Source organism: Prionailurus viverrinus, chromosome B2, assembly GCF_022837055.1.
Source record: "Prionailurus viverrinus isolate Anna chromosome B2, UM_Priviv_1.0, whole genome shotgun sequence".
Classification (NCBI taxonomy): Eukaryota; Metazoa; Chordata; class Mammalia; order Carnivora; family Felidae; genus Prionailurus; species Prionailurus viverrinus.
In genome coordinates this window covers 18950539-18972342 of record NC_062565.1, presented here as the reverse complement: position 1 = coordinate 18972342, position 21804 = coordinate 18950539, and positions in this window count along the sequence as shown.

The following is a 21804-nucleotide window of genomic DNA, read 5'->3' as shown; positions in this document are numbered from 1 at the left end:
TACCTTCCCCTAGGTTCATCTGTTGTTTTTCAAATTCCACATATGAGTGAAATCATATATCTGCCTTTCTCTGTCTTATTTCACTTAGCATAATGCCTTCCAGTTCCATCCATGTTGTTGCAAATGGCAAGATTCCATTCTTTTTTATCACGGAGTAGTATTCCAGTGTGTGTGTGTGTGTGTGCGTGTGTGTGTGTGTGTGTGTGTGTGTACCACATTTTCTTTATCCATTTATCCTTTAATGGACATTTGTACTCTTTCCATAATTTGACTGTTGTTGATAGTGCTGTTATAAACATTGGGTTACATGTGCCCCTTCAAATCTGCATTTTTGTATCTTTTGGATAAATACCTAATAGTGCAATTGCTGGGTCATAGGGTACTCTATTTCAATTTTTTGAGGAACCTCCAAAAATGGAATGCACCAGTTTGCATTCCTACCAACAGTGTAAAAGGGTTCCACTTTGTCCACATCCTCACCATCTGTTGCTTCCTAAAGTGTTAATATTAGCCATTCTGACAGGTGTGAGGTGTATCTCATGGTGGTTTTAATTTGTATTCCCTGATGATGAGTGATGTTGAGCTTTTTTTCATGTGTCTGTTAGCCATCTGGGTATCTTCTTTAGAAAAATATCTATTCATGTCTTTTACCCATTTCTTCACTGGATTATTTCTTTTCTGGGTGTTGAGTTTGATAAGTTCTTTATAGAGTTTAGATACCAACCAAAATGGCAAATGATATGATTTTGTATATTGAATACCTTAATGATGCCATCAAAAAGCCTGTTAGAACTAGTAAGTAACAATCCGACTTAATTGCATCCAACACAATAACATACCTAGGAATAAATTTAACCCAGGAGGTAAAAGACCTATACAATGAAAGCTATAAGACATTGACAAAGAAATTGAAGAAGACACAAATAAATGGAAATTTATCTCATACTCATGAATTAAAAGACGTAATATTGTTAAAATGTCCATATTACCAATGAAATCTACCCATTCAGTGCAATCCCTATCAAAATTCCAATGATTTTTTTATACAGCTAGAAAAACAATCCTAAGATTCGTATGGAAACACGAAAGATCCTGAACATCCACAACAATCTTGCAAAAGAAGGGCAATGCTAGAGGTATCATGCTTTCTGTTTTCAAAGTATATTACAAATCTTGGTAATCAAGACATTATAGTATCAGCATAAAATCAGACACATAGATCAATGAAACAGAAGAGAGTGCCTGGAAGTAAATTCATGCATATATGGTCAACTAATTTACTACAAATGAGGCAAGGATATAAGACGGGATATACTGTTTTCAATAAGTGGTGCTGAGACAATTACACAGCCACCTGCAAAAGAATGAAAATGAACCACTATTCACATCATACACAAAATGGATTCATAATGAATTAATGTCTTGAATGTAATACAAGTAACCATAAACCCCCCAGAAGACAACATAAGTAGTAAGTTCCTTGACATAGGTCTTGGTGATATTTTTTTAGATCTGACTCCAAAGGCAATGGCAACAAAAGCAAAAATAAACAAATAGGACTACATCGAACTAAAAGCTCTGCACGGTGAAGGAAATGATCAAACAAATTAAAAAGTGACCTCCTGAATGAGAAAAGATATTTTCAAATTATATATCTGATGGGGGTTAATAGAGAAAATATATTTAAAAACTCATATAACAATAAAAAATCCAATTAAAAACGGGAAGGTAATTTGAATAGACATTTTTCCAAGAAGACATCCAGATGGCCAACAGACACATGAAAACAAGTTCAACATCAGTAGTCATCAGAGAAATACAAATCAAAACCACAGTAAAGTATCACCTCACACCTGTCAGAATAGTTAGTATCAAAAACATAAAAAAATAAGAGTTGAGGAGGATGTGGAGAAAAGGGAACCTCGTGCACTATTGGTAGGAATGTAAATTGGTGCAGCCACTATGGAAAACAGTATGGAGGTTCCTCAAAATATTAAAGTACAACTACTATATGATCCAGAAATTCCACTCTGGGTATTTATGAAAAAAAAACACACAAAACTGCTAATTTGAAAAGATATATGCACCCCTATGTTCATTGAAATATTATTTATAATAGCCAAGATATGAAAACAACCTATGTGTCCATTAGTGGATGAATGAGTAAAGATGATGTGGCCTATCTTCTGCCTATCTATCTATCTATCTATCTATCTATCAACTTATTCAATGGAATATTACTCAGCCATAAAAAGGAATGCAATCCTGGCATTTGCAACAACATGTATGGACCTATGCTAATTGAAATAAGTCAGACAGAGAAAAAAAAAACAAATACTGTATGATTTCACTACATGTGAAATCTAAAAAAAACAAAACATAAAACAAAACGAACAAAACTCATTGATACAGAGAACAGAGGGTTGGTTCTCAGAGGAGTGTGTTGGGGGTGGGCAAAATGGCTAAAGGAGATGACGAGGTGCAAATTTCCAGTTATAAAGTAAATGAATCATGGGGAGTTAATGAAGAGCTAGTGACTATAGTCAATAATATTATACTGCAAATTTGAAAGTTACCAAGAAAGTAGGTCTTAAAAGTTTCCATCACAAGAAAAAAAAAATACTTTCAACTTTTTATGGTGACAGATGGTAACTAGACTTGTTGGGGTGATCATTTCACAGTGTATACAAATGTCAAATCATTATGTTGTACACCTGAAACTAATATAAAGTTATATGTCAATTATACTTCAATAAAATAAACAAGTAAATTAAAAAAAAATAGAATCTCAACACTGTGGAGGTCAGCTTGCCACTGGCATATCTCCTGTACTCCCTGGGTGAAAAATTACCAACCTCCTTTCTGACTGGAATTATAAAAAGCTCCTTCTATTATTTTAAACCTACAAGGTGTCAGGATCCAGAATTGTGCGAGGTAGAAATAAAAATTTTCACGGGTATAATGGAAAGGCTCTACCCAAGCAGGTGGGACAGGAAAGGATGGAGAGAAAATGCCATTAGAGCAGAGAGCTCAGAGACAATGGGGAGAGCAAGATGATACTTTGTGTAAATGTGAAGCGTGTGCCATGCCTCTCAGGTGGGAAGGTACATGGGCTCTGGAAGAGTTAAAAGAAGCTGTTAAGGCTGAACTCTAAAGCGTAGGGAGTTCAGGTTGAGATTGAAGAGGCAGGTGGGGGCTTTAGGGACTCTATAAGCTTTGTAGCCCATATTAAGGAGGTTGGTCTTTGCCATTAGAGCAATAGGAAACCATCAAACATGTTTACTTGGGGGTAGTAAGAGGATCTAATTTTTATTCTATGTACTGAATCATTGGGGGAGTGTCAGCTGAGGAAAAACAAGTAACTAGAAGGCTATTCCATGAGCCCTGGTAAGACGGATAGTCCTTTTAACTGGATAGACTAAAGGATAAATGTGGAAAAAAGAGATGACCCAAGAGGTACTTAAGTAGTTATAATTAGCAGTAGTTGGCGATGGTAGATAAGTGGGGGAGGGAAATAAAGTATAAAAATGGCTCCTGGGTTTCTGGTTTGTGGAATTAGGGTGATGGCAGTGTTATTAGTTGAGATCACAAATACCTAGGAAAAGATCATAAATTGAGTATTCTACATTGTTATGAGATGAATTATGTTTCCCTAAATTCATGGAATGAAGCCCTAACCCCCGGCACCTCAGAATGTGACTGTATTTGAAGACGTGGGCTTTCAAGGGGTAAATGTGGATAAATGAGGTTATATGGAGGACCCTGATTCAATATGACTGGTGTTCTTACCAAAAGAGGAAACGAGGAATCAGACTACACAGGGGGAAGATCATGTGATATGGTGAGAAGGCTGCCACCTATAAGTCAAGAAGAGAGACCTCAGAAGAAACCATTCCTGCCAACTTCTAGACACTGGTATTGTGAGAAAATAAATTTCTGTTATTCAAGCAACAAACAAAACAAAGTCATGTTTAATGTGAAATGTATACATTTAGATCCTCATCCATAAATGGATTTTTTAAAAGATGAAATTTATTGTCAAATTGGTTTCCATACAACACACAGTGCACATTCCAACAGGTGCCCTCCTCAATACCCATCACCTACCCACCCACCCCACCCTCCCACCCCCCATCAACTCTCAGTTTGTTCTCAGTTTTTAAGAGTCTCTTATGTTTTGGCTCCCTCCCTCTCTAACCTCTTTTTTTTTTTTCCTTCCCCTCCCCCATGGTCTTCTGTTAAGTTTCTCAGGATCCACATAAGAGTGAAAACATATGGTATCTGTCCTTCTCTCTATGACTTATTTCACTTAGCATAACACTCTCCAGTTCCATCCACATTGCTACAAAAGGTCATCATAAATGGATTTTTAGTAAGCCCAAGTTCTTCAAGGTTGCTTATGAATTTTTCCACTGTAAATAAAATCAATAGCTTTTTCAATGACTAAATTCATTTTTGTATTAAATAAAAGATTTGTCTTTGCTCTTAGATAGATTCTTTCTTAATTCATTGATTGCTCTGATTTTTACAATTATCACTGGCTTTTAAAAGGATTACAGTTCATGTTCACTAGGAAAAGATGTGCAATAAGACAGGAGTAGACTTAAAGAGCAAAGACTTTGGATTTACTCAAGTAATTCAAACATCACCATGCACTTAATTTGGATCCATTTTTAAGCATACTTTCATGGTAAGAAAATCTGTTTACTATACTTTGCATATTGATAAGGACAATTTTCAGCTTGTACGAACAATTAGCATACTGTATTTTTAATTACCTTGAATTTCATTTAGCTATTCTTTGAAATATGTCCTTAAATATTATTTTTTCTGGCTCATATTTGACCCAAGTCAGGTGAAAAATGCTCCAATAAAAATTCTTCTGCATTAGATTGAACAGTGAATAAGAACATCTTTCTCATGATTACTCATTATCTTTAAAGCCTGCCATTATTTGAATACTGCTTCCTATGTACTGAGGTTAAAGTACCATTTTATACCATGATGTGGTGTGGGAATCTCACAAGGTGGTCTTCTCAGGTTCTAATTCAACTGGAGACTTTTGTGCACCACCTGAGTAAGAACTATGCTATGTGCGTTATTCTATTATTACAATCCTCCCAATAGCCATATGACTTTAGGAATTTTTACCCCATTTTACTGATGAGGAAACTGAGGCCCAGAGAAGTGTACCTGCTTCCCTAAGGTCACCTAGCAGATGTGGGGTAGAACCAGAATTGGAACCTAAGTCTATCTCCTACTGAAGTCTATATTTTGTTTGTTCTAGTACGTGAGTTGCTAAGAATTATAATCTCAATTGAACTGCATTTCCACAAGCATGTTACATGAGGCATCATCTTGTTTTAGGGATGGATTAATACTTAGACTTCTTACAAACCCACACATTCGATTAGTACAAAGCAAGTTGACGCTGACAGTCCTAACCAATGCAAGATATAAGACAGTGGCTCAATGAAAGCAACAAAATCCCTTTATTTCCACCTAGCTGCATTCAGATGAGCTGTGCCCTGACCTCCTCAGTTCATCTAACAGACTTTGTATCTACTCTCAATGGAGAGGCTGAAGTATCTTCAAGGTTGCTGTCATTTGGAATTTTAGGTCATTTGACACTGCACCCTTGCACATCAATTTAACAGCCACCTTCTAGCTAGTACCCTGGCATACTGTATATTAATAGAATATTGATACAGCAAAAATACTGTTGTGGGATTCATCATTTGGTAAATCCTCCACCGTCTGCAGTTTTACGGAGCCATTTAATTAGCAATTTTACAACCTTCTCTCCTCTCATTAAATTAATTAATAATTAAGTTCAAATATAGGCATCTTTAATGTCATAATTATATTTCAGTTTTATGGTCACTGGAGTTTAGCTCATTAGGGGAGGCACTCATAAACCATAGTCCTGTTGAGTGACTGAAGCGCGTCTATGTCACCAGGCTGATTCCAGTTGGGCATTCTAATTTCGCTGTTTCTTTGGTAGCACTACCATTTTTACCGAGAGAAATTTCAGTCTTTGTCCACCCTGAGTGTAAGATCACAATCCCAATAACAGCATCAACAAACACAATGCAAAACGCAGATGACATGTTCTAAGAGTCTCCTTGACTTTTATGATGTCTCCCTGGGATACTTTTATAACAGTAGTCCTCAAGTTCTCCCACCTCTACACTTGGCATTAAGCACTAAGTAACCACGTCAAAGACCCCTGAGTGATGTCCTCTCATTGGCTTTCTGATATGCTAAGTCAGTAATGGCATTTCACACAATATGGTAGGCTGTACATTACAATGGACGGAGTGGATTTATTTCAGTCATTATCACTGATTAAACCAGCTTAGTAGAAGAGGCAAAACAAAACTTGCTTTGAAATCGTTCTTATTTCATTCTGTTCGCCTTCACATAACCCAGGACAGTGCTAATTATTCCTTGATGGAGCTCATATTTCTAATGCCATTCATATGTAAATTCTAATTTAGTTCATATGGGAATGTTTGTGTTCCTTGTCTCATCTCAGGCAAGAACACAAACACAGAATTAAAACTGTTTGGAAATGAAAACTTGATGTTGCCTTTCTTGACCTGGCTTTGATTTGCTTTGCTTTGTTGTTCATGTAACAGACCTTAATCACTTTTGAAGGTTAAGATTTTTAAACTGTAGTTTAGGGGATAAAAACTATCTTTACACCTATAAAGAATTTGGGGATATTTTGAAGGTGCAAACTGCAGTCTCTCACGCTAACAAAAGTCTTACCATTTAAAGCTTTACTCAACTTTTCTCTGAAAGAGGATACGCTTAAGAATTTAAGAACTCTAAAGCCATAATCTGTATAAACTATATTATAGTTATTATAGTCTATGTTATTGCTGGCAACAGGCTGTCATGAAGATAAAACAAGAATGGAATAGATCTCAAAATAAAGATCCTTTTTTTTAAAAAAAATAGTGATGGGTTATTACGAGTCTGAATTGTCCACATTATTGTTAACTGGCATCTTTGAGGAACTGTTAACTGAGACATTCTATGATTTAAAAAACCGCACTAGGCCAAGCCAGTTATGTATGCCAAGTTAGGCATTGCCACAAGGTCAACTGCAGGTGGAAAAACTATAGGGTGTTGTACCTAAAGTGCACAGTAAACTACCAGTGTAAGGTCGTGCACAGAGCAGTTCTGTAGGTGACAGTCACTTCTTAAAGGAACTGAGTATAAAACAGAAAACAGAAAAGATTAGAAATGCAGAGAAGTAGAGAACACGGCTGCTGTGGAGCCCACGGCCACTTTACCTGTCCTCTAGGGACACTCGAGGCTGGAGACTTACAAGGACTCTGTACACTTTACCTGGCTGTAATCTCCCAAGTATGTGTGTGTGCGTGCGTGTGTGTGTGTGCACGTGTTCATGTGTACTGTGTGTGTGTACTGTGTGTGCACATGCACGTGCTCTCTGCTCACTCTATGGTGAGATTGAAATTTGTTCTCATCCCCAATAAATATTTATATGCTATATTTTAGAGAAAATCTTCAAGCTTAAGGATGTCTCCAGTATAATTAAAGAGAAACGGAAAATACTTAAGATGAGCAACCTGAAATGGGAAGGAAAAAGGTAAATCTCAACAGGACCCATCTTCCACTTCAACCATGACAGCCTGGACACTTTTAAAGTGAAAATGTTGATCCCTGTGTCCTGTCACCTCTCCTAATACTCATCCACTAGACATTGCTTTGAAACGTCTCTCACTCCAACCAAAGAAAGTGGCAATGTCTCAGCTAAGCAAAAATTACAAACTGAAGAATGGACATAGACAATCATGACTTATTTGTATTTTGATATCTGATCATACTTGCACTGTAGTCAGAAAAGACCTTTTCATCCTCATGCAGACTGACTTTATAATATCTAGGACATAATTACACTTGCATTCAATATGCACGCACGCATACACACACACATCATGCCAACATTAGAGCTGTCCGAAACTATTTTCAATAATTGATTTGCCGTTTAATTGAACAGCATGACTGACTAACATAGCTCATTACTTTACTCATTAGTTAATTATCGAAGAAAGTAGGACAAGTCAATAAAATGGAAGGCTGTAAATTCCAATACTAATTAGCACCATTTCCTTAGAGACATATTTAAGGGCAGATTGGCTACCTGAATGTCCTAGGACCTTGCAGATGAAGGAGAAGGGTAGATGCACCATAAATCTAGATTACTGGAGAGGAAGACAAGTAGACCGTAGTAGACATGTGGACCTGTACTTCTCTACTGCTAACTCTACCATTTGAATGGCAATATCGAAACATGTAATTGGGTAGGAGATCATTATTAAGACATAGGAGGATCCTACACTTAGTACACTTTGAAAACAATTTGCAAGACAACTCGTATCACTTTTTTCTTTTAAAATACTGCTTTCCACTTTGGTTTGCACATCCGGTGTGTGTGGACTTTATGAGAATAAATGACATTTATGTGTAGGTTTCTTACAAATGGATTCCATCTTTAATAGAATTCTATCAGAGGGAAAAGTGCTTTTCAAAGCTAACAAATCATTCTTTTTGACTTATGAGGAAAAAACATAGCCATTCATGCTTATTCAATCCACATTAACCCATGCAACCAACAGATGTTACTAAGTAATCATGATTCCCCAAGTTAAATGCATGCACACATGCATACACACATATGCATACGTGCACGGACACAAACACGCACCCACTTATATTTTATTTTTCTCATTACACAGAACTGGGCGTAAGTCCTCCTTTTGTCAATGTTAGCTATATGCATGCAGAAAAACCTTCCATCTATTGGGACTCAATATTTTCTCATGTATACAGCGGGGACAATAAGACCTACATTTCAGAGTTGCCAAGAAGCTGAAAAGAAATAAATGATTTGTTCTAGCAGCGTCTGCCACAATGCCTCTGTGGCACTTCTTAACTCTGTTCTTGATAAAATTCCTAGACAGCCTAGATGCAACTATCAGATGGTTTAGAAGAATGGCTGACCTAGTCCCAGTAACAAAGAATTCTGGCCATGGAACTATTTTTCTAAATGGCTGGAATATGGGCCTTGTTAGAATTACTTCTGAAGGGTGTCGATGATGTGTTTTGGATACACACAAGGAGCGCTCTGTTAGTGAGGCAACGCTATCCTTCACCTGGCTGATGGGCCGATCATGTATGTTACAGCATTTCTAGTAAGAGATGACCAGCTAATCTTGCATTTACCTTCATCACTTTTGCTTTCAGCCTCTCAAAACCTGCTTGTTTTGTTCAATGCTGTGGTGGACCAGAGCTAATGAAGTACACACTATCACACTGATTTTATATTTAGTTAAATTAAGCCATAAAGGAAGAAACATTGGCATTTGCACAGCCTGTGCAATTCTTCCCAAGTATGTTCACATACTCATGCTCCGAGTAGATACAGCTATTTTAACTTATATGATAAATAATAAAATTTGGTAAAGATATTCAAAGATACGCAGTGACTTAAAGGCAAAGTGATGACTGAAATTTACCTTCCCTGATATTCATTGTTCTTTTCATAATCGTAAACCTTATAGTCATAGAATGTTGTATCTAGAAGGATGGCTAAGATCAATAAGTCAACAACTCCCCTGGTTCAGAAAAGAAAATGCAATCTGAGAAGCAAGTTTTGCAAACCTTGTGACTAGATGTTGATAGAATTTAGTCTAAATTTTGATCTCTTTATTTTATGTTCTAATGTCCCTTTCCTAGTCCCCAGCCTCCTCCCCTAGGGTCTTGTTTTAACGTCAATCTATTATTTTTTGCTCACTAGCCCTTCTGCAGCTCTACAGAAGGCTGGGACTCACTTTTAGCAGAGCAGGGCTGGATCCAAGAGAAGGAAGGAGAAAGCATTTGTCTTTTAAGTAAACAGGTGCATGTTCCTAGAACTTGCTTCTGTGGATGTGTCACAGTTTACTCTGGGTAAACATGTGTGCTCATTGGGCTTTCTAGTTTGTGCAAGAATATATAATGAGTGAGAAGAGCTGAGAGAAAGCTCTCAAGATTTAGCTGTATTGGTAAACTGTACATGCTCTTCTCTAACTATGCCTGCACTCAATTTCTTTAAATATTTTTTAAAGTTTATTTATTATTGAGAGACAGAGAGAGACAGAGCATGAGCATGGGAAGGGCAAAGAGAGGAGGAGACACAGAATCTGAAGCAGGCTCCAGGCTCGGAGCTGTCAGCACAGAGCACGACGTGGGGCTCGAACTCACAAACCACAAGATCATGACCTTAGCCGAAGTCGGATGCTTAACCAACTGAGCCACCCAGGCACCCCTAAAATTAAAGGCTTTTAATTAAAATGATTTCCTATACTCTATAAAGTAACTGATGTAAAATTTTAAAATAAATTAACCAATTTGAGTCATGAAATTATATTTGCCTGATTACTCCCATTGGATTAACTAAATTAAGCTTTTTAACCATTAAGTTATGGATTTAATATGATAAATGTATCACCCCAAGTAGGGGAATTTTTAAAGAGAGAATCATTCAAATGCCTATCATAAATAGGTCCAGTGTTTGACTATATAGATATACTGTGCTTTACCTGAGAATATTCTACAGTAGAAATATTGGAAATTCGCTATGAAGATAGACATGAGGTATATAAAGAATTTTAGTAAATAGGGGCACCTGGGTGGCTCAGTTGGTTAAGCGGCCGACTTCGGCTCAGGTAATGATCTCACGGTCCGTGAGTTCGAGCCCCGCGTCAGGGTCTGTGCTGACAGCTCAGAGCCTGGAGCCTGTTTCAGATTCTGTGTCTCCCTCTCTCTGACCCTCCCCTGTTCATGCTCTGTCTCTCCCTGTCTCAAAAATAAATAAAACGTTAAAAAATTTAAAAAAAAAGAATTTTAGTAAATAAATGCCAAAGATATTCAAGCAATTTGTGTTAATTGTTTAGCTTTCCTATTGCATAACTTGGATTCTGTGAATTTTAACCTTATTTAAGAAAATTAAAAGTTGCTTTTTTTTCCACAATGTTTTTAACTGCAAATTATAATTCTTATTACTTTGCATTATTTTTACAAAAATATGGACGCCTGCTCCATGAGCATAAATAATTGTATTTGAAATGTATTTTTGGCAACAAAAACTCTTATGAAAGTTATCATTCAGGTTGGTTTTTTTTCCCTAAATCCTCTATCATCCAAGCATACCCCTTTATTCTCTTTGTGGGAAAATAAACAAATAAATAAATAAATAAATAAGATGAAAGGTCAAATATGACAAACCTCTAAGCGTCATTGGAATTCATTTTTCTCCCCCCTTGATTGTTTTAACTGACAGATTTCCATCAATGGTGAGATCACAGGTATGATCACATTTCACTCTGATTTTTTTTTCATTTGTTTATTGTGGGGAAAATACATTCCAACCAGCAATATAACTGGGGTTCTAACTTGTCTACATTCTCATAAATATTTTTTTTCTTTCCTTTTTTTTTTTAAAACTATAACCATCCTAGTGTGTGTGAAGTGGTTATCTTACTGTGGTTGTGATTTGCATTTCCCTATTGACTAATGACATTAAACATCTTTTCATGGGTGTGTGGCCATGTATCACCTACTCTGGAGAAAGGTCGATTCAAGTCTATCGCCCACTTAGCTTTTTTTGGCTTTTTGTGGATGAGTTGCAGGAGTCCTTTATAGATTCTGAAGACGAAGGTATTGTCAAATATAGATTTGCAAACATTTTTCTGCCATTCTGTAGTTGTCTTGCTATTGCCTTAATAATGGCCTCTGGTTTTATAGTCAGATAGCTTGGCAAATTCATTTAGGTTATTTCGTCTCATTTTGCAAAGTAGCATTTTAATTTTTTTAATGTTTATTTATTTTTGAGACAGAGAGAGACAGAGCATGAACGGGGGAGGGTCAGAGAGAGGGAGACACAGAATCCGAAGCAGGCTCCAGGCTCCGAGCTGTCAGCACAGAGCCCGACGCGGGGCTCGAACTCACAGACCGCGAGATCATGACCTGAGCCGAAGTCAGCCGCTCAAACGACTGAGCCACCCAGGCGCCCCTGCAAAGCAGCATTTTATATCATTAGCTTCCTTTTTGAAAAAATCCTTCATTTAGTTCAATCCATGTGCTTGTACCAAAAGCGTGTTTAATCAAATGTCTTTGTGCCAAAAGTGAGAATATGAAGATAAATAGGAACATAGTTCCTGCCCTCAAAGAACTTAGAATCTTCTAATGTAATCTCCACCTAAACCGAGAATTTGAAATACACAATAACAAACCAAGTAGTTTCTGTACTGCAGCTAATGTCTTCATAAAATGACCGAAATCTACAGTTATTAAATATGCAGTCGCTAGATTTACGAAGGAGCAAGAGAGGGAAGTTGAAATAATTAAACCCCAGCTTTGCTGTGCAATAGCCCTTAGACTCACGACCAAAACTTGAGGTGCTCCGATTTCCTTATCTGTAAAATTGGGGTGCTGATTCCTCTTCCAGGCTTGTGCAATTACTGTGTAAGATCACGGGAGGTAACAGATGGGAAAACATTTTGGGGATTTAAAGGTGCTATGCAAATGCAAGGTCTGTTATTATTATGTGTACATGTGCACCAATTAGCATCATAATTGTTGGTAATAATCATTAAGGGGCATCATTAGAAATATAGGCCTGTCTGTAGTCTTTGTGTTTGTGTAGAGAGCACACCTGCATTGGGGTACACTGGGATGGTCATTTCTCTTCTTTTCCAATCAAACTATGCATTTCTCGTGTAGGAAATGCTATTAATGTCCTGGTTTTCATTCTGCCCAGCCCTTTTTACCAGAGCAAGATCCTGACATTTCCACTGTAGCCAGAGTAAAATGCGCAGACTGGAATTGTTCGGGCGAGTTTCAGTGGTCCTCTTTTAGAAACTGGGCCCTCAGGCCTCCGCAGCCTTTAATCAGCTGTAACTGGAGTGAAGCTGTCAGCCCCTGCTTGTTCTCTGTCCGCGTTAGTGCCATTTAGAGCATCCCTGATAAATGTACGGCACACATTTAACAGTCAACCTGTGAGAAAGAAAAACCAAACATCTCTCGAACACCGAGAGAAAGTTTCTTCAGCCATGTCGTGGAAAATCCACGGGCCGGTAAGTCCAGTGTTGACAAAACAGGAGTTGGTGATGTGTGAATAGGTAAGATGAAAAACACAGTACTTTGGGTATAGGACCGGGTGTTAGAAAATATGCACAAATAAAGGAACAGGAAAGAGAAGAAATGAAAAAGGAAAAACGATGATGGGCCAAGTTTGCGAAGAGAAAAGATAAAGTGTTTCTCTGGTTTTTCTCCTTGACTTGGAAGAAAATCTCAGGGTATGTTTTCCAGACGCTCCGGGACGTAGTAAGTGTGTGGTTTGAGAGACGAGAACTGATACGATCGTTGGAGGTCCTGAAATTTGAGCAATTAACACTTCATTTTTCACTACCTGTGTGAAACCAAGAGAAATCCAGAAGGGTAAAAGGTGATTTTAGGACTCCGTTTCCTCATCTATACAATGAGGGTAAAATAATTCTGACCTCACAGAGTTTTTGTAAAGATGAAATAATTTTGAGCTTCATAAACTCTAAAGCATTCTACAAAAGTTTGGTGAAGTTAATGTTATTCGCTAGTGCCCTAAGAGGCTAACTCTAAATCTACTAAGCAAAAATCATCTTTCTGAGAATCTGATATTAAACACAGGCCTAAATTGAGTCGCTTAAACATAACGTCCCATTCACACGTAGCTAAGTGTGAATTCATTCATAGGTAAGTTCAACTGGGCCTAATTTCTGGCATTGTATTTGGGCTTGGGTCTATAGTCAGTTGGTTGCTTCTTGGAATTAAAGAGGAACATTTTCAAACTTTTAAAGCAGAGGCTTCCAAAGGGTGTTCAGGAAAATGCCAGTCACATGAAATGAAGAATTTTATTGTTGTGGAGTCGTTGAGTGCCACGGCCGGGCAAGAATTCTTGAAACACTGTATGGTGCAACCTAGTAAGTTTCCTTAGGCAGCACGGGGATGGGACCTGGTACAGAAAGCGCTGTGCTTTGGCCATACGTAGCTGATGGTTATACGATTAGTGCTCAAGGAGGAAGAGACATACAGGAAGGATTGGACCATAAATATCTTTTTCCAATTTCTACGTGTAAAACTACTTTCACAAGATTTCTCTGGCGCTTATCATTCAGCTTGATATTAACTATCAGTGAGATGTACAGGCAGTCATGAGACCCTTTAAGAATGTAGCCACCAGCACGTATTTGATCCTTATCGGAACTATGCAGGCTATAGGACAGCCTTCCAGGCTAAAGGTGAACATTTTTCTGCTTCTGTTCCTCATCACCACGGTCAAGAAAAAAATGTTTTTAAAAAGATGATGCATTGGCTTCCTAATGGAAATTTACAACACATCTGAGCCTATCAAAGTTACCAAGAAGTCCAGCAGTAAAGACACCAGCTTAATGTTCTAGAGTCACTCACCAGTTTGCACTATGTACTTAAAATTCCTGCTAACTTGCATTCTGTAAGGAAGTAGTCAGTCAAATAGATCTCCATTCCAACCCTAGATCGTTCACTTACTCTATGACTTGAACAAGTTGTTTTTACTGTTCTTTTTACCCAACTGTGAATAACAAAAGCTATTTCAAAGGCATCTTTTCATGAGACGATACATATAATTAGCACAAGTGTTGACCAAATGTCAACTACTGTCATTGGTACTAAGTCCTACCTTCCACTCACCGAACTTTGGACTACTGAGTCTTCAAATATTTTTGTTTCATTTTTGAAGGATGACATACGTCTTTTTGAAAGAGGTGTGTGCCACACCCCTTTCCTTACTTTATGTATTAAAAAATGAAAATCTGGGTCCATGATTTCTGATAAAAATAGTTAGAAGATGGGAATGAAAGTAAAGGTACAAATGTTTAACTTTAACCTTCCCCATGAATAGACATCAGTTATACATGGAAGGGGTATGTGTGCTTCTTACAAGTGATGTCTATCCATTTATTCATTGGATTATTTATTTATTGAAAAATAGGTATTAAAAGCTTCATTATGTGCCATATTTCATGCTAGACAATCAATTCCTTACGAAAGAAGAGGAAAAAAGGCAAACATTACCTGCCCTCAGTGTCCAATTGTTTATTGAATAGTCTATGAAATATAAATATGATCCTTTTTAAAATTCCACACATCTATGTAAGACCATTTGAAAATTCTACATGTGAATATTAAATATAAAGAAAATACTGGAAATAAATAGAAACATCATAGGGAAGAAACAAGATAAAACAGGAAGACAATTAAAACTGGGCCTGAAGGGGTGCCTGGGTGGCGCAGTCGGTTGGGCGTCCGACTTCAGCCAGGTCACGATCTCGCGGTCCATGAGTTCGAGCCCCGCGTCAGGCTCTGGGCTGATGGCTCAGAGCCTGGAGCCTGTTTCCGATTCTGTGTCTCCCTCTCTCTCTGCCCCTCCCCCGTTCATGCTCTGTCTCTCTCTGTCCCAAAAATAAATAAACGTTGAAAAAAAATTAAAAAAAAAAACTGGGCCTGAATTGGAGATAATCTAGGCATGAATCCTAATTTAACCACTTTTTAGTTCTATGATTCAAGCAATGGATTTAAATAGTTGAGGAGTCTTTTTTTTTTGTATGTAATTGTGTGAAAATTAAATGGTCAAAAAGACCTGGAAGAAACTTAAATGCATATCACCAAAAGAAAGAAGTCAATATAAAAAGGCTATCTTGTGTATGATTTCAACTATATGACACTCTGGAAAAGTCAAAGCTATGAAGACAATAAAAAGATTAATAGTTTTGGGGGGCTGGGAGGGAGGAGGGAGGAATAGGTGGAGTACAGGGGATTTTTAGGGCACTGAAAATACTCTGTATGATACTCCAGTGATGAGTACGTGTCATTATATATTTGTCCAAACCCATAGAATGTACAACACCAAGAATGATTCCTAATGTGCATTATGGACTTTGGGTGATTATGACATATCAATGTAGGTTCATCAGTTGTTACAAATAGACCCCTTATGAGTGCCTGGGTGGCTCAGTCGGTTAAACGTATGACTTCAGTTCAAGTCATGATCTTGCAGTTCGTGATTTCAAGCCCCACATCGGGCTCTGTGCTGTCAGCTCAGAGGTCCTTCATATTCTGTGTCTCCCTCTCTCTCTCTCTCTGCCCCTCCCCCACTCACGCTCTGTCTCTCTCTGTCTCTCTCTGTCTCTCTCTCTCTCAAAAATAAGTAAGCATTAAAAAAAAATGGACCACTTAGTGAGGTAATGTTGATAAAGAGGAGGCTATATATGTGTGAGGATGAGGTTATACGGGAAATCTCTATAACTTCCCCTCAGTTTTGCGGTAAACCTAAAGCTACTCTAAAAAAGTAAAGTTTTAATATGATAAATTAAAGGTTTATTTTAAAAAGGTACAAAGCTAAAAAAATGTTCAGAATATTCATTGAACATTTAGTAGACCTTGAGTGTCAAACAAACATTGACTATTTCAAATGTGTCAAGCACAGTACAAGGCACTGACGAATAAAGCAAACGCATACCATTAAAGATCTCACCAACAAGTAGAGGAAATAGACAAGCAAGCAAGTAATTAGCATATAATTATATTAACACTTATAATGCATAGATGTGGATACAAGTTATAGAGTGATGCTGAAGAAGATATAATATAATCTCATGGCAGAATCAAGAAAGATTTCACAGACATGGTATTGTTTAATTTTAGGATTTGAAGATGAACATGAGTTCACCAAACATATAAGACTGTGAAAAGAGCATTGCAAAACAGGCAAGTTCTGAGAAATTTCAAGAAAATATATTGGAGCCAAATAAAGCACACTATAAAAATTGAATATTAATTCTTTAGACCAGGGGTAGCATATGTTTCATTTGGCAGTTAACTTCTATTGATTTTAAGAGAAATCTTTTTCCCTCCCCTTCCTTCTCTCTCTCTCTCTCTCTCTCTCTCTATATATATATATATATATATATATATATATATAATATATACATATATATAAAATATAAAAAATGTTTTTGACCTTAAGGTCAACCTTACTTTTTTAGAACATTGAGCATGTTTGAATAGAAATTACCATATTTAAGTGCATGTTTTAAAAAGTCAATCTTCAGTTTTTTGTTACTTCTCATATAAGACTTGAGAATAAAAAAAAGAAAGAAAGGATTTCTGTTGTTGCTGCTATTAAAATTAAAAGGAGAATTAAGAAAAATGCTACCTGTTATTTCTCCCACCAACTACTAGAGAAAAGTACATGGTGGCAATTTGGCAGGTTAGGATCCTAGAGAAAAGGGCTCCTGAGCTTGGGGGAGGATATAGGATGCTTGAGCAGTCTGGAATATAGAGATAGAAAACCACTGAGTCTATGGTCAGCAATGAAGAAATCTTGAAGGTCAGCTTTCAGTATTTGAATCCAATGCTATTGGCTGTATGAGAAAGCCACATCATCATCTATAATCATTTACTTCCCTTTTATTGGCGTTAGATATTTCCTCATACCCCAACACTCTCATAATCTTTTAGAACCACATTGCTCAGTCAGATATCTTTCTTAATGGTCTAGGACATGTCTAAGCTTTCTTACTCACTTCTACCATACCCCCTCCAAACAAAACAAGTAACGACGTCAGCCCTTTTGGGGAGTTAGACATAGAATGGAATAAGAAACTCCACCACTCTAGTTTGATTAGGGCTGGAAAATGGTGACACCCATTTGGATCATCATCAGGAATGATGAGCTGGAAATGAAAAGACGACCGGGATCTGATCTTAAGGGGGAAAAAACACCTATATCATTTAGTAATATCTGCAGTGAATTTAGAAAGGGGAGTGCTGGTGTATATGTTTCTATCTGTAAATGCTGCTTGGTTGACGACAGTGTCTGAAATTGCAATTTTAGGCCCATTTAGAATCTAGGGATTAGACATGAGTTATCTGTGTGACAGAATAAAAGGGAGACCTTTAGGGAGAGAGGTCACCGAATGCTGTACCTTTGCTTTTCATTAAAAAGATAGTTGTTTTTGAGATGATTGTATAGGGAGCCCGATGCGGGGCTGGAGCTCACAGACCGCGAGATCATGACCTGAGCCGAAGTCAGACGTTTAACCGACTGAGCCACCCAGGCACCCCTTGGATTCTTATTTTGAATCCTGAAACTGAGAGGCTAGAAGGTTAGAAGTGCTTCAATATTCACCAAATTCATAGGAGCAGGAATAGCAGAGAAGAGACGCAATCTTGCAAAGTCACATCATTTACTAAACCACAGTATATGTTTTCTAAATTTCCTTTCCTCTTTGGCAGTAATGAAATGTTTAGAGCTTTTTTTTTTAATAACGATTGCATTAAACATTTCAGTTTTAGTTATTTTTTCCAGCTGTAAAAATATCTCCAGCATTATTATTTTCTCTATTTGCGCCATTTAAACACGAAGCCTGCGAGAAAATTAAGCTTTTGTTTCTTTGTTTCTTGTTTTTCAGAAAAAACATTTTCATTAGCATTTCCATGCTTTTATGTCTCTAAAGTAAAATGCCAAAATTTTGAATAACTTTTTACAAGTTTAACTTCTAAGTTAAATTTTTAAAGATACAGTTTATGGCAAGAAATGTTCCTTGGTACTGAAAGAAAAGAACATTTTAATATTTCCCAATATGCATTTAAAAACTCTTATTTTCTATCAGTGTTAGGCTATTAAGAACATAAGATAAGACACTATCTTATTTAAAAAGAGTTGTTTCTAGATAACAAATTTGTGAGAATTCAGAAAAAAAATAATTTTGACTAATAATTCATGAATAACAAAGTGGTGTATTAAACTAAAAAGATAAATTTGGACACACCTTTACTTGAAAAAATAAGAAAGACACACTTGTTTGTCTTTTTTATATTATCTGGTTATTAAATTAGAATATATCTGTTTGGGGGAGATAATCACACATATGAAAATTTTAATTTACGATGTCTCACTATATAAATACATTGTCACTAACATTAAAGGATAATTTCAAAAAAGTTTTGAAACCCATGGTTTTTGTACCTGGCCCAGTGAGAATCTATTGGTACAGAATTATAGGTAACATCACACCTATGACCACAATAAACACAGCTATGAACATGAGAATTTTTTGTAATTGAGGGTAGAGATTAATAGAATGGTCTTTCCTTATTTTTTTTTAATTTTTTTTCAACGTTTATTTTTGGGACAGAGAGAGACAGAGCATGAACGGTGGAGGGGCAGAGAGAGAGGGAGACACAGAATCAGAAACAGGCTCCAGGCTCTGAGCCATCAGCCCAGAGCCCGACACAGGGCTCGAACTCCCGGACCGCGAGATCGTGACCTGGCTGAAGTCGGACGCTCAACCGACTGCGCCACCCAGGCGCCCCTGGTCTTTCCTTATTAAGTAAACGTTTTACTGAAGTGAAACATATTATTGGGGAAAAGAAGATTGATCTAATATCCCATTAGAAGAAGAAGAAGAAGAAGAAGAAGAAGAAGAAGAAGAAAGAAAGAAGAAAAGAAGGAGAAGAAGGAGAAGGAGAATCAGAAGAAAGGAGAAGGAGGAGAAGGAGAGGCAAAGAAATAAAAATGAGAGAAAGTCCACCCTAAGTGTAAAAATACTAAAAGTATCTTGGTAATTCAAGGCACTGGTTACAGAAATTGTGCTTAAAAGTACAGAATTTGAGGTGATAGAACAGAAAGGCATTATTTCTGAAGAAAACAGGCTAAAAAGAACAAGTGCAGAATGAGTAGTGAAGGTGGAGAAGATGAAATTTAGAAATCTGTAAGTCGTAAGAGACCCAATGGCAATCAAATGACATGTAATCCTCCCTCCACCATATCATCTCAAAAGAAAACCATTAACAAAATTTTAATTTGCTCCTGATAGGTGAGGATGCTTTTGAAATACACACTGTAGGGGCACCTGGGTGGCTCAGTTGGTTACGCGTCTGACCCTTGGTTTTGGCTCAGGTCATGATCCTACGGTTTGTAAGTTCAAGCCCCATGTCAGGTTCTGTGCTGACAGTGTGGAGCCTGCTTGGGATTCTCTTTCTCTCCCTCTCTGCCCTTCTTCCGATTGTTCTCTCTCTCTCTCTCTCTTTCAAAATAAATAAATAAACTTTAAAAAAAACCATAGAAGTGTTGATGCATAGGGGCACATGTACCCCAATGTTTACAGCAGCACTTTCAACAATAGCCAAATTATGGAAAGAGCCTAAATGTCCATCAACTGACAAATGAATATGGAAAAAAATGTAGAAAAAGACATACTAAGCTAGGTAATGATGGAGAAGCATTTTCAAATAACTCAAAGTAAAAACTGTGATTTAAAGATGTTATATGCAGGCACATATAAAGAATACCAAAAACAAATAAACAAACAAGCAATCTAAAGAAACCAAGTTAAACCAATAACCCATGGAATACTCAACTACAAAAAGAATTTTTTTTTTTTAGTTTAGTATACCTCAAGCTTCAGCTAACCCAGAGATGACTGAGAAAATTTTGGCAAATCTACTTCTAGAGTTTACCCTAAAGGTTCAGTTACAATGCAAAAAACAAAAACAAAAACAAAAACAAAAACAAACCAACAGCAAAAAAAACCATATTGACAAAGTTACTCATTGCAACATTGCTAATAACTTTAACACATTGGAGAACATGTTAACTGAAGTTTCGTTCAATAAATTTTGGTAACACACAAAGTGGATTACTATGACACGGTAAAAGAAGGAGAGGTGGAAGGGGAGGAAAAGAATCCGACCTCTATGAACAAATAAGGAGTCATTTCTAGGATTTGTTGTAAAGGAAAAACCAAAGTGCAAATGAATTTATGTATAGTTTCCTTTTTGTAAGAAAACAGGAAAAGTAAACTAATCAAATCTATCATCTCAAGAAGTGAGTGAGAACAGATGAAAACATTGAAAATTGGGAATAGATACCTCTATAAGTATACTTTTTCTGTACTTTTGTCTTTTTAATGTTTTCATACTTTAAATTTTCAAAAAATGAAAACATATCAACATGAATGAGGGAAATCCTTAGTGTGAATATAAACATAAGCAAATGAACACATTTTAAATGAATAGCAGAATCACACTGAAGGGGAAGAGTACCAACTGATCTGATTAACTTTTGAACACATCGTTTTGATTATATATTCTACAAGGAAAGAACAGTAAATATGCTTTGAACTCTAGTTAGTAGATTGGTTTTTGTGCTGGTATTGGTGAACAATTATAAAACCACTTTTAATGTATTCTAGGACTGAGAAAGTGAGCAAACATATTGAGGATACAGGAGTTAGACAGTGGTAATGTAGAAGACCAGATTGGATTCCATGGTGATGGATTCAAATTAGAGGTATAAGTATGAACTTGTGAGTTTCATCTCTTAACTTGTAGATATAGATGATAGATAGATAGGTAGATAGATAGATAGATAGATAGATAGATAGATAACAGATAGATAGATATAGGTGATACATAATAAGAAGACAAAGAAGAGAATGAAGAAGGAAGGAAGGAAGGAAAGAAGGAAGGAAGGAAGAAATGAAGGAAGGAAGGCAGATTTCTATTGCTGAATAGACAGCAATATGAAAATAACGGAATTAATATAATCTTCACTTTGAGTTGTTGTTTGTTTTTATCTACTTCCTACTTAGTTTCTTAACCTTTTACCTTGCACAGCTTAAAAATTCAGGGAATGCAGTTCTTTCTACGTCT